At 34.1% G+C, this 13,436-nt stretch overlaps 1 protein-coding gene across 2 annotated transcripts in view; it reads right to left on the bottom strand.

Moving 5' to 3' along the window:
* The window catches only part of LOC128220218 (demethylmenaquinone methyltransferase-like), a 35,485-nt gene that overhangs the window by 9,667 nt on the left and 12,382 nt on the right, over positions 1 to 13,436 (bottom strand). The window contains exons 5-6 of one of the 2 annotated variants that reach the window (XR_008258730.1): positions 8,424 to 8,540; positions 7,772 to 8,073 (exon numbers count right to left, since the gene is read on the bottom strand). The exons of the other annotated variant lie outside the window; for it this stretch is intronic. The gene's annotated coding sequence lies outside the window, so the exon portion shown is untranslated. Of the gene's footprint in view, positions 1 to 7,771; positions 8,074 to 8,423; positions 8,541 to 13,436 lie in introns of those variants that run through there. 2 annotated transcript variants of the gene reach the window in all.

The raw sequence follows: 13,436 nt of genomic DNA, 5'->3' as shown, positions 1-13,436 counted from the left end.
TACTTAAAAAGGCGAGGAATTGCCAGCGCATGTATATGACGGACTCTGGTCAGTTTGACGGACAAAATGGCGGATAGCAACACGGCTTATCAGCCCTACATTCTGATTGGCTGATAGGACCTGTCAATCAAATCCTGTCGTAAGGTCAATTATAAACAGTGGTATCCAGTTGTATGCCTAGTCAGTAAATAGCCTTATTTATATAAAATGCAAAATTAAAGAACAAACATACTGACTTTTAAAAGTATAAATATGAATTATCATTTGAAACAACCAGTAAAATGAAAGTGTAAGAAATGAACATCATAAACGATTAAACTTATAAAGTGGCTAAGATACAAACAAGTACAAAAAACCGCTGTATGGAATTATACAGCGCGTCCTCTTTAATCCAAAAAGCGCGGACGCACGTAGACCTGCGACTAAATCTTAAATAAATACATTTAACTGCTTTTATTGACAGGCATTTTTCGCTGTTTTGATATCAAGCTGACAGCAAAAACACTGTCTTGGATTCTCTGTTCATATTCATATGGATAAGTCATAAAATGCTTCAGTTGTATTTGATGTGCGATTAATCGATATGTTACGTTATCCATAATACTTCTAATTTCATGTCTCACTATCACATGTTAAGTTCTTACTGTACTATTACGTGATTATTTATTATCTCACTATCGCATGCCTTTTTTGTCCTACGCTTGTAGGTTTCATTGAATAATCTTATTACACTTGAACCTTTTTTTGTTGCCCCAATCGCCTTATCGAAAAAACCAATTTCCATTTCAATTTAGTAAATTAGTTGAAGAATGCCGGAGACAGCTCGATCGTTCATTTACATATCACTTCTCAGCCTTAGAGAACAAAATATAAATAACAATTGGTTAAGGTGACAACACAACAATCTTTGTTTTGCATTACGAATGATCAAAAGCTAATTTCAAGACAATTCCATAACAAAATACAATTAATTTGATTTTTTTGAAGCATGCTTCCGCGTATGTTGTTTTTTTTAACCGACATTTAAAAGTACCACTTACCTTGCGGGATTCATCTTCTATTTATTCTATTTGAATTAGCATACGAAAATGCTTACAAATTGGATATTTGCATAGTAATTTATGCTGTAGACATCTGAATCTTTTTAACAAACACATACAAACAATCAAATACGCCAACTACTTTCGCCTGTGTCGATTGAACAGCAGATATTGTGAGAAATCACGTAATATGAAAAAGAAAATTCGTCGTTAAAATGATGTTTATTCTGTATTGAAATATGTTTGTACTTTGAGGGTTACTTGTAGTTATATTTCTTGCTACTGCTACTATTTCTGCTTCTTCCTTTCCTCGTTCTCTCACCGCCCCCCCCCCCCCCATCTACCCTACCTACTTCTACTACGAATACTACTACCAATATAGCTGTCGAGTATTATACTTAAATCACTAATTTGCACTAGCTGGTCCTGTTTTGATTCCATGTTAAATAACTTCTTATGAAAACATGGCGTGCAAGATTAGTCTCATTTAAGGAATGAATTGCGGGGTTGATGTCATTATCGGGGTATGAACGCAATTGGGCTGGTCTAAGTGTGTGGAGTCCGAAGGACTCCATTCGTACCAGCTGTACATGAGGCTTGCGAGGGCAGTTCGTAAAGTTCGTGGACAATATTTAAGTATGATAAGTACGTTGAGATAGAGAAAATAAAATGATACAGTCAAAAAATACATTTAGTACCACACTGGATACACGAACACTTGTCAAAATACATAGAACATTAACAGTTTTACAGCGGTTTCACAGTATACCTTATCACACGTCACATTTTTTCGAAATATTCTCCCATGTAGCTCACGCACTTGTTGTGGCGATCAACCCATTTTTTGTAACTGTCACGGTCCCACGACTTGTCTTATGTAGCATCCGTAGATCGTACGACCAGGGTGAGCTCCTTTATATCAGTGAATCGTTGTCTCGTAGAAGCCATTAATCAAAGCACTTAATGTGCTGAATGCGGCAATGCCTTGGTTATATCAATGGTTTGTTGATTAAAAGCGAATATAATATTGTCTTGAACTTTAGTTAGACTTACATGAAGTATGAATTGTTCTTGCTTACCTAGGAAGTAAGTGGTTGACGATAAGTTCATCAATGATATGGTATAACAATTGTATACTAAGGATTTACGTGGATGCTCGATCATTTTCTGGTTGCTAAGGAATTCACTGGTTGCTGAGGAAGTCATTTGTTGCTATAAATATTGATAATTGCGAAGATTATCACTTGTGCCTTCAGTAATGTTTGGTGAATGTAGCTGCAATGGAAGTAAGTGATTGTTCAGAGAGTCATTGGTTCTTAAGTTAGCCAGTGGTTGCCAGGAAAGTCATCAGATGCTTAAGAAGTAAGTGTTTGCTTAAGAAGTTTAATGTTGCTAAGGAAGCCATTGGTTGCTAAGTAAGAAAGTGGTTGCTGAGGAAGTGATGGGTTGCTTAGAAGATTATTCATTGCTTAATAAGTATATATTTGATAAGGAAATGATTGGTTGCTAAGGATGCAATCGGTTACTAGGGAGTTCACTAATTGCTAAAGAAGAAAGTGGTTGCTACGAAAGAGCTTGGTTTCTCAAGAAATCATTGGATGCTTTTTAAGTGAGTGGTTGATAGGGAAGTAAAAAAACTAAGAAAGACATTGGTTGATATGGTTGTTGTTAGTGTAACTAAGCAAAACATGAAGCTATATACCAATATTACGGTGTTGGCATGGTGATTTTAGACGAGATTTTAGACGAGATATAATTGGGATCCCTGAGTGGTATAAAACATCTTCAGATATTTCCTCACATAACCATAAGCCATTTCAAAGTTAAGTATATTACTGGGGATTAACAGAAAAAACCCCATATATTTTACCTTCATAAGTTCTAAATAAATATTGGGACCCCCCAGGGCAAGGCATGCTTTGGCCACATGAACATAATTTGAACTATTTAAGTTAACAGCCATTACACGAGGCTACATGTACAAACTATCAAAACACTTGTTTTAGAGAAGATTTCCAAGTTTTTCTATATGAGTATAAAGGAAACCAGGGACAGCATGGGCAGGGCCACTTTGGACCACAGAGCCATTATTTATTCTTATTGTGTCATTTGGTATTGAAAATGTAAAAAAAAAATCATTGACACGCGGAAGGGGGAACAACGCCTCCCGCACCCACCCCCACCAATACTTGCGCCTGAAATGTTTTCTGGGGAAGGCCCTGATCTTAGTGAAGGATCACTACATGAGGCTGCATTCGTTGGTGGTCACCGAGCTGGACAACTGAGTTTTCCACAGTTTTCTCCACAACAAAAGACCACACTCAAGCACAACATTATGCCAATGAGCATAACTTAGTGTTTCTTTTACAACCGTAGTTAGGGGCGTAGCGAACGTTTTAGCTACAAGGAAGTCTTGCTTTAAGATTGCCTCTACTTAAGCTTAACTATCAGTCAACTAGTTATTAATGCCATCCGATCAGTCATAAATGTCAAATTCTGCTAATCTAGTAAAAACAGAACATCATTTGGTCCCAGTGTAGTCCACCTAAAAGGCCTTCAACGAGTCTTTTGACTATTTGTTTTACTATGGCAAACTCGTGATGTCCACCATCCCAGCAAAAAGTAGCGAACGGTACTTGCGCAAAGAATCCTCGCGGCCACAATTTTGAAATTATCTCCGTTATAAATTCAAATTTCTACGATAATATTATTGCCTACTTATTAAACACATATTTATTTATGTCATTATGCCAAAAAACATGTAAGATATCATAAAACACTTACATGTGTAAATTGTTTATCAAGTATCCAGATATCAGTAAATCTGAGACAAATCTGACAGGTTGTGTATAGTACATGTATAAAACGGTTTTCGTGACCCCGAATATATAAGTGAAAATAACGACTCTTATGACAAATTAAATCCAGTTTAGATCACTGTCGGGTATATATTGGACAATTTTGTCATACTTATTCAACATCGATGCATAATATTACTGTACATTCTTTCACCCGGCTGTCGCAGGTTCCTTGCGTAGGAGTTACGTGACATTGTAGGCGTAGCCTTATCGCTTTCGGCGTGGTGTCAATTACATATGCGGTAAAAATCGAGCCATTGTCTGCTGAGAAAATGTCGGTATCGTTGTTCCGTCATGAAATATTTACTTGACTTTGGTCACTGAGCGTAAATGATCGGAAACCTGATATCATTTCTTATTATTGTTTTGAAGTAAACACTGCCTTGAAGAAGTGTTCAAACCACAAAATAACAAAATATGTTCTGAAATGAAATGCGTTTGATTAGAAAATAGTGCGCATTCAGTAACATAAATTCTGCTAAACATTTTACTCAGAAACTGTTTTTATTTTGTTCTGGTTTTCAGAAAAAGGCCTCGATTCTCTCAACTTTCGAAAATCCCGGTCTTTTATGTACAAACGGTTATAAGGCCTTATCTATGAGTTGTTTATACAAAGGCAACATTTTTCTTTCATTTTTAGATACTGAACTACATGTATATCACCCTGCAGTACAATGCATTGAAAACATCCTGACAGACCTCTAAAGACTTTTTAAATTTAGGATAGGTAGCTATATAAGGGCAATACATGTAGTATATTTTAATGAATTTGGAGGCATGATACAATTGCTACGGGCATAAATCGGTGCATGACTTTCACAAACAGCTCCAATGAACACTATTCTTGAAAAAAACCCATATGTGTTACATGTCAAAACAGTTGTGTTACTTCGGACGTAAAACGAACTCGACAGCGCCATCACTGGAGCAATTAACACTATTCTCGAAAATAAAGATATGTGTTACAAGTCAAAACATTTATGTTTTTCGGTCCCAAAAAGTAATCCACAGCGCCACCACTACAGCAACGGCGCCACCACTATTTAGGAAAGCGAAAGGATTTTGTACAGGAATAATTTTAACAAAACATCAATTAAATGCATGGCTGATTATGGAAGATGATTTTTTTGTCTAGAAATACCCAAGACTCAATTATAAACGAAAACGGTAGATTATTAATTAACTTGTGTAAAATAACGGGTCTGCGATTAATGCATGGTAGGATGGTAGTGATAAGGGTATCGGGAACTTTACTTGTATGCAAAATAATGGTCGTAGTGTGGTCAATTATGTTTAATGTAAACCGACATTAATGCCACATTTATCGTCTTTTACTATACACGATCCAAACATTATGAGTTACCATTGTGCAATATGTTTTTCATTACTAAGAGGTACAAACTATCGCGACACAGTAGATGAAAGGAAGGTAAAAAGTGCAAACCAAAATATAGATTATTTATATAGATTGGACAATGACAAAAGTTCAATTTTCCAATTAAAATAAGATACATTGGCAACCAATTTGTTATGAGTTTCTCATATTGAAAGCCTAGAAGAAAACTTAAGTACGTTTTACGCAGAGTTGGGTAGCATAATTTTCATGTGACCCTGTTTTGAAGAAAACGACAGGTCATCGCAACAGGTCGTCCAGTAACGAAACTAATAAATGCTTTGAAAATGAATGCGAGAATACGCGCATAGATTTTTTTAAAATGAATACAGAGACGACGATTCGAAAAACAATAGGTAAGCTATGACTAAAACTAGAACCGAATATAGAACACTTCTGCGGTCTAAACGTTATCGATTCGACAAAAGCGTCACCGAGAAGCTAGTGCATGCCAGATATCAAAATGCAAAAATGAATTGGAACATGTTAATATTGTAATAATCACAAACAGAATTCTTTAGAACCAACTCTATTCCAATTTGAGCAATATTTCAAATCGTTCAACGACCCAAACTCAGTCTACTATCAAGAGGATGAAGATACAGAATATTTCAAAAACATTTTTTCTAAATTGGGAATTACAAATAAAGTTTTCAGAGTTAGACATTGAAATCGCAAATGATGAAATCAAACAAGCATGTTCTCATTTAAGTAACGGGCATTCGGGAGGACCCGATCTTATATTAAATGAATTCCTTAAATATGGTTTTCCATACTTATCGCATTATTTTAGTGCATTATTTAATAATGTATTGAGACAAGGTTACTTCCCTAATAATGCACGGAATGCTACATTATACCATTATTTAAGAAGGGGGACCAAAACCTTTCAGAAAACAACAGGGCACTTACTAAGCACTTCAGGGAAACTTTTTACAAGAATAATAAGTAATCGATTAAAATACATGGGCCGAAAATTATTCTATTTATACTGAAGGTCAAGCAGGATTAAGGAAACCTATGGGAACACTATCTATGTCCTTAATGGTGTCGTTGAACATATTCTAAACCAAAATAAGAAACTGTATGTTTGCTACGTAGATTTTACAAAGGCCTTTGACCTTTTGGTGAGAGGTAACATCTTCTGCAAACTTAATAGATACGGAATACGTGGAAATATGATGAAAACAATACACTCGCTTTAAGTAAGTGAGGCATTTGTCTCCTCACCTGAAACAAGATTGTTTATCCCCTTTTATATTTTCCTAGTACAATAAAGATTAAGCGGAAGAATTTATACTCAAAGGCTTTCAGGGAATCAATCTAAGAACAAAGATAAAACTATTAAAACTATTGTTACTTCTTTACGCAGACGACATAGTGGTATTTGCAAATTCAGAAGTAGAACTGCAAAACGGACCAAAAATTCTCAGAAATTACTGTCAAACCTGGAAGCTGGTTGTAAATGTCAATAAAACTAAAGTCATGGTATTCCGAAAAGGCGGAAGATCACGAAATAATATCAAATTCTTTTACAGAGATTTCGAAATTGTGATTGTTGTCAAATTCAAATATTTAGGAATTACATTTTCTACCGGTGGTTCATTTAATAAATAAATTGAAGCAATTGGAGGGAAAGTCCCTAACGCTATTTTTAAATTAAAGACATACTTATCTAAATTTACTGACATAAAAAAGCCACATCGTTTCATGGTATGACAATACCTAAGTGCAGATTCACTAGAAAAAATACAACTTAATTTCTTTGAAAACTTACTTAAAGTAAAATTATCAACAAAAAACAACTTTACTTATAGAGAATTTTGGAAGAACCCATCTCTTTGTTTATCAAATGACGTATATCATCAGATACTAATTAAGATTGACAATGTCAAATGACAGAAAACACATAAAACTTTTATACAATTCAATGATATCAGATATACAAAACAATGTTGGTCAATTCAATTGGGCATATAAAATAAAACCTATGCTAGAATCAATGGGGTTTAACGACATTTGTCTAAATCAAGGTGTTGCAAACATTAAATACAAATAAAACATGTTAAGATATATCTTATATGATATAGATATTTTAAATTTAAATGTCCTCTAATAAAGCAAAGCTTCTATAAATCATTATTCAACCGAATTAACTTTCACTTGTAATTCTATTGTTGAAAATATTATATTCCGTTGAAAATCCAATTGCATTGCATCTTCTCACATTCAATTGAGTTAAACGTTTTGAAAATATATATTTGTCTGATATAGAAATTGATGAACAATGTATGAGATATTATTATCATTTTGCATACTGGAAATGTTTTATTCTCTATATTTTTGTTTGAGATATGTATTACTCATTGGCTGTAAGCTTATAGTGAATAAACTATCTCTATCTCTTTTTATTACTTGCATATTTCCTTTTCAGGTAGGGCTTACTAGTTATGTTGTGTTCCGGCGTTAGTACTTACATATCAGTTGTATTTGATCTTACGTTGTGTGTAAGCAACGAAGTGTCCTTGAAATGCTAGTAGGTCTCAGAATCTATAGATTAAGAAATTCTTCGTTCATATTTGCTCTTCCATCTGTCCACGCGATTTATACAGTAACTGCTTCTTTACATGTATATACCGGAAGCACTCCAGTCTTTGGAGGTGACACTTCGCGGATGTTAAGAGGTGTTCCGATTGGGGCGTCTGCCAGCGGATGTTGGGGTGGAACATCCTCTCGCATCCACGTTCAGAGAGTACTCGGAAGCGTGGACCTCGTTGGGGATCTGCTTAAAGTAAGTGGATCTTCGAATTTACTTGTATTTCCTATAACATTTGTTGATTAAAATTAATATCCTACAAAGTAAAGATATTTCATATCCTATCCGACATATTCTATCATAATTTGATGTATGCTTCTTTATTTTTATACATTTTTTGATTGCCTGTTTATAACACACATTTCTTGTTGACATTTCTTACACATGCCAAGTCATATTTTGTATTCCTCTTTGATAAAATGCGTTACATATTTCTATTGCAAACGTTTGATTTTGTTACAGTTATTGAATTTCAACCTATATATGGAGATTTCAAAGTACCAATTATGGTTTGTACCATTGCACAAACCAATTACCTCTTATTAGATTTCAGCGTGAGATGTGGAGTCAGGATCACATAGAGTTGGCGAGAGTGCGGGCGGTTGGTGGTGGGCTGCTTGCACACGTGTAGGTAAAACATCTCCAGATTATTTCTGTTGTCAATGTAACAGTGGATTATTACTGTTGTCAATGTAACAGTGGATCATTACTGATGTAAATGTAACCGTGGATTATTACTGATGTCAATGTAACAGTGGATTATTACTGTTGTCAATGCAACCGTGGATTATTACTCATGTAACAGTGGATTATTACTGTAGTCAATATAACAGGGGATTATTACTGTTGTCAATGTAACTGTGGATTATTACTGTTGTCAATGTAACCGCGGAATATTACTGTTGTCACTGGGACCGTGGAATATTACTGTTGTCAATGTAACTGTGGAATATTACTGCTGTCAATGGAACAGTGGACTGTTACTGTTGTCAATGAGACATTTGATTATTACTTATATCAATGTAACAGGTCAGTATTTCTGCTGTCGATGTCACAGTGGATTAATACTGTTTTCAATGGAACAGTGGATTATTGCTTCAGTCAATTTAACAGTTAACAGTGGATAATTACTGTTGTCAACGTATTAGTGGATTAATACTGTTGTCAATGTAACAGTGGATTAATTTTTCTGCCAATGTAACAGTGGATTATTACTGTTGTCAATGATACAACTGATTATTACTGTTGTCAATATAACAGTGGATAATTATTGTTCTCAATGTCACAGTGGATTGTTATTGTTGTCAATGTAATCGTGGAAAAATACTGCTGTCAATGGAACAGTGGATTGTTACTGTTGTCAATGATATATTGGATTATTACTGTTGTCAATGTTACAGGTAATTATTACTGCTATCGATGTAACAGTGGATTAATACTGTTTTCAATGGAACAGTGGAATATAGCTTCAGTCAATTTAACAGTGGATAATTACTTATGTCAACGTATCAGTGGATTAATACTGTTGTCAATGTAACAGTGGATTAATTCTTCTGCCAATGTATCAGAAGATTACTACTGTTGTCAATTTATTGTTATCAATGTAACAGTGTAGTATTACTGTTGTCAATATAACAGTTGATTATTAATGTTGTCAATGTAACAGTGGATTGTTATTGTTTTCAATGTACCAATGGATTATTACTGCTGTCAATGATAAAGTGGATTATTAAAGTTGTCAATGCAACAGTGGATTATAATACTGTTGTCAATGTAACAGTGGAATATTACTGTTGTCAATGTTATGATTGATTATTACAGTAGTCAATATAACAGCGAACTAATACTTCAGTAAATGTAACAGTGGATTGTTTTTGTTGTCAATGTACCAGTGGATTATTACTGTGGTCAATGCAACAGTGGATTATATTACTGTTGTCAATGTACCAGTTGATTATTACTGTGGTCAATATAACAGTGGATTGTTATTGTTGTCAATGTACCAGTGGATTATTACTGTGGTCAATGCAACAGTGGAAAATTACTTATGTCAATGTAACAGTGGATTACTACTGCTGTCAATGATACAGTGGATTATTGCTTTTGTCAATGTAACAGTGGATTATTACTGTTGTCAATTTAACAGTGGTGGTCAATGCAACAGTGGAAAATAACTTATGTCAATGTAGCAGTGGATTATTACTGTAGTCAATGTAACAGTGGAGTATTATTGTTGTCAAAATAACAGTGGATTATTACTGTTGTCAATGTAACAGTGGACTATTACTTATGTCAATGTTACATTGGATTATTACTGCTGTCATTGTAACAGTGGATTATTACGGTTGGAAATGTAACAGTGGACTATTCCGGTTGTTAAAGTACGTGAAACTAATTACTTTTATTTATGTAACAGTGGACTATTACTGCTGTAAATGTCTCAGTGGATTATTAATTGTTAATGATACAGTGGAATATTACTGCTGTCAATACAACAGTGGAGTATTACAGTTTTCAATATAACAGTAGGTTATTACTGTTGTCAATGTAACAGTGGAGTATTACTGTTGTCAACGATACAGTCGTTAATAATTCTGTCAATATTACAGTGAATTATTACAGTTTTCAATATAACAGTAGAATATTTCTGTTGTCAATGCATTAGTGGAGTATTACGTTTGTCAATGATACAGTGGATTATAAATTCTGTCAATATAACATTAGATTATTACGTCATTAATTGTTAAAGTGGATTATCACTGTTGCCAATGTATCAGTGAATTATATTACTGCTGTCAATTTAAAAGTGGATTATTACTTTAGTAAATGTGAAAGTGGATTATTACTGTTGTCAATGATAGAGTGGAGTATAACTGTTGTCAATGTAACAGTGGATTATTACTAATGTAACAGTGGATTATAATTGTTGTCAATGTAACAGTTGATTATTACTAATGTAACAGTGTATTATTACTGAAGTCAATGCAACAGTGGATTATTACTGTTGTCAATGTAACAGTGGATGATTACTGTTGTCAATGAAGCAGTGGATCATTACTGTTGTCAATGTAACAGGGATTATTACTGCTGTCAATGATACAGTGGAGTATAACTGCTGTTGATTATTAATTTTGTCAATGTAACAGTGGATTATTACTGTTGTCAATGTAACAGTGGATTATTACTATTGTCAATGTAACAGTTGATTATTACTGTTGTCAATGTAACAGTGGATTATTACTGCTGTCAATGTAACAGTGGATTATTACTGCTGTCAATGTAACAGTGGATTATTACTTATGTCAACGTAACAGTGGATTATTACTGTTGTCAATGTAACAGTGGATTATTACTGTTGTCAATGTAACAGTGGATTATTACTGTTGTCAATGTAACAGTTGATTATTACTGTTGTCAATGTAACAGTGGATTATTACTGTTGTCAATGTAACAGTAGAATATTTCTGTTGTCAATGCAACAGTGGAGTATTACGTTTGTCAATGATACAGTGGATTATAAATTCTGTCAATATCACAGTAGATTATTACGTCATTAATTGTTAAAGTGGATTATCACTGTTGCCAATGTATCAGTGGATTATATTACTGCTGTCAATTTAAAAGTGGATTATTACTTTAGTAAATGTGAAAGTGGATTATTACTGTTGTCAATGATAGAGTGGAGTATAACTGTTGTCAATGTAACAGTGGATTATTACTTATGTAACAGTGGATTATAATTGTTGTCAATGTAACAGTGGATCATTACTAATGTAACAGTGGATTATTACTGAAGTCAATGCAACAGTGGATTATTACTGTTGTCAATGTAACAGTGGATGATTACTGTTGTCAATGAAGCAGTGGATCATTACTGTTGTCAATGTAACAGGGATTATTACTGCTGTCAATGATACAGTGGAGTATAACTGCTGTTGATTATTACTTTTGTCAATGTAACAGTGGATTATTACTGTTGTCAATGTAACAGTTGATTATTACTATTGTCAATGTAACAGTTGATTATTACTGTTGTCAATGTAACAGTGGATTATTACTGCTGTCAATGTAACAGTGGATTATTACTGCTGTCAATGTAACAGTGGATTATTACTTATGTCAACGTAACAGTGGGTTATTACTGCTGTCAATGTAACAGTGGATTATTACTGTTGTCAATGTAACAGTGGATTATTACTGTTGTCAATGTAACAGTGGATTATTACTGCTGTCAACGTAACAGTGGATTATTACTGTTGTCAATGTGACAGTTGATTATTACTGCTGTCAATGTAACAGTAGATTATTACTGCTGTCAATGTGACAGTTGATTATTACTGTTGTCAATGTGACAGTTGATTATTACTGTTGTCAATGTAACAGTAGATTATTACTGCTGTCAATGTAACAGTGGGTTATTACTGCTGTCAACGTAACAGTTGATTATTACTGTTGTCAATGTGACAGTTGATTATTACTGTTGTCAATGTGACAGTTGATTATTACTGCTGTCAATGTAACAGTAGATTATTACTGCTGTCAATGTAACAGTGGATTATTACTGCTGTCAATGTAACAGTGGATTATTACTGTTGTCAATGTAACAGTGGATTATTACTGTTGTCAATGTAACAGTGGGTTATTACTGTTGTCAATGTAACAGTGGATTATTACTGCTGTCAATGTGACAGTTGATTATTACTGTTGTCAATGTGACAGTGGGTTATTACTGTTGTCAATGTAACAGTGGATTATTACTGTTGTCAATGTAACAGTGGGTTATTACTGTTGTCAATGTAACAGTGGGTTATTACTGTTGTCAATGTAACAGTGGATTATTACTGTTGTCAATGTAACAGTGGATTATTACTGCTGTCAATGTAACAGTGGGGTATTACTGTTGTCAATGTAACAGTGGATTATTACTCTTGTCAATGACACTATGAATAATTACTGTTGTCAATGTAACAGTGGATGATTACTGTTGTCAATGAAGCAGTGGATCATTACTGTTGTCAATGTAACAGGGATTATTACTGCTGTCAATGATACAGTGGAGTATAACTGCTGTTGATTATTACTGTTGTCAATGTAACAGTGGATTATTACTGTTGTCAATGTAACAGTGGATTATTACTGCTGTCAATGTAACAGTGGGTTATTACTGTTGTCAATGTAACAGTGGATTATTACTGCTGTCAATGTGACAGTGGATTATTACTGTTGTCAATGTGACAGTTGATTATTACTGCTGTCAATGTAACAGTGGATTATTACTGTTGTCAATGTAACAGTGGGTATTTACTGTTGTCAATGTAACAGTGGGTTATTACTGTTGTCAATGTAACAGTGGATTATTACTGTTGTCAATGTTACAGTGGATGATTACTGTTGTCAATGTATTAGTGGATGATTACTCTTGTCAATGACACTATGAATTATTACTGTTGTCAATGTAACAGTGGATGATTACTGTTGTCAATGAAGCAGTGGATCATTACTGTTGTCAATGTAACAGGGATTATTACTGCTGTCAATGATACAGTGGA

This window comes from Mya arenaria, chromosome 15 (genome assembly GCF_026914265.1).
Source record: "Mya arenaria isolate MELC-2E11 chromosome 15, ASM2691426v1".
Lineage (NCBI taxonomy): Eukaryota > Metazoa > Mollusca > Bivalvia > Myida > Myidae > Mya > Mya arenaria.
This window is presented reverse-complemented; position numbering and strand designations above follow the sequence as displayed.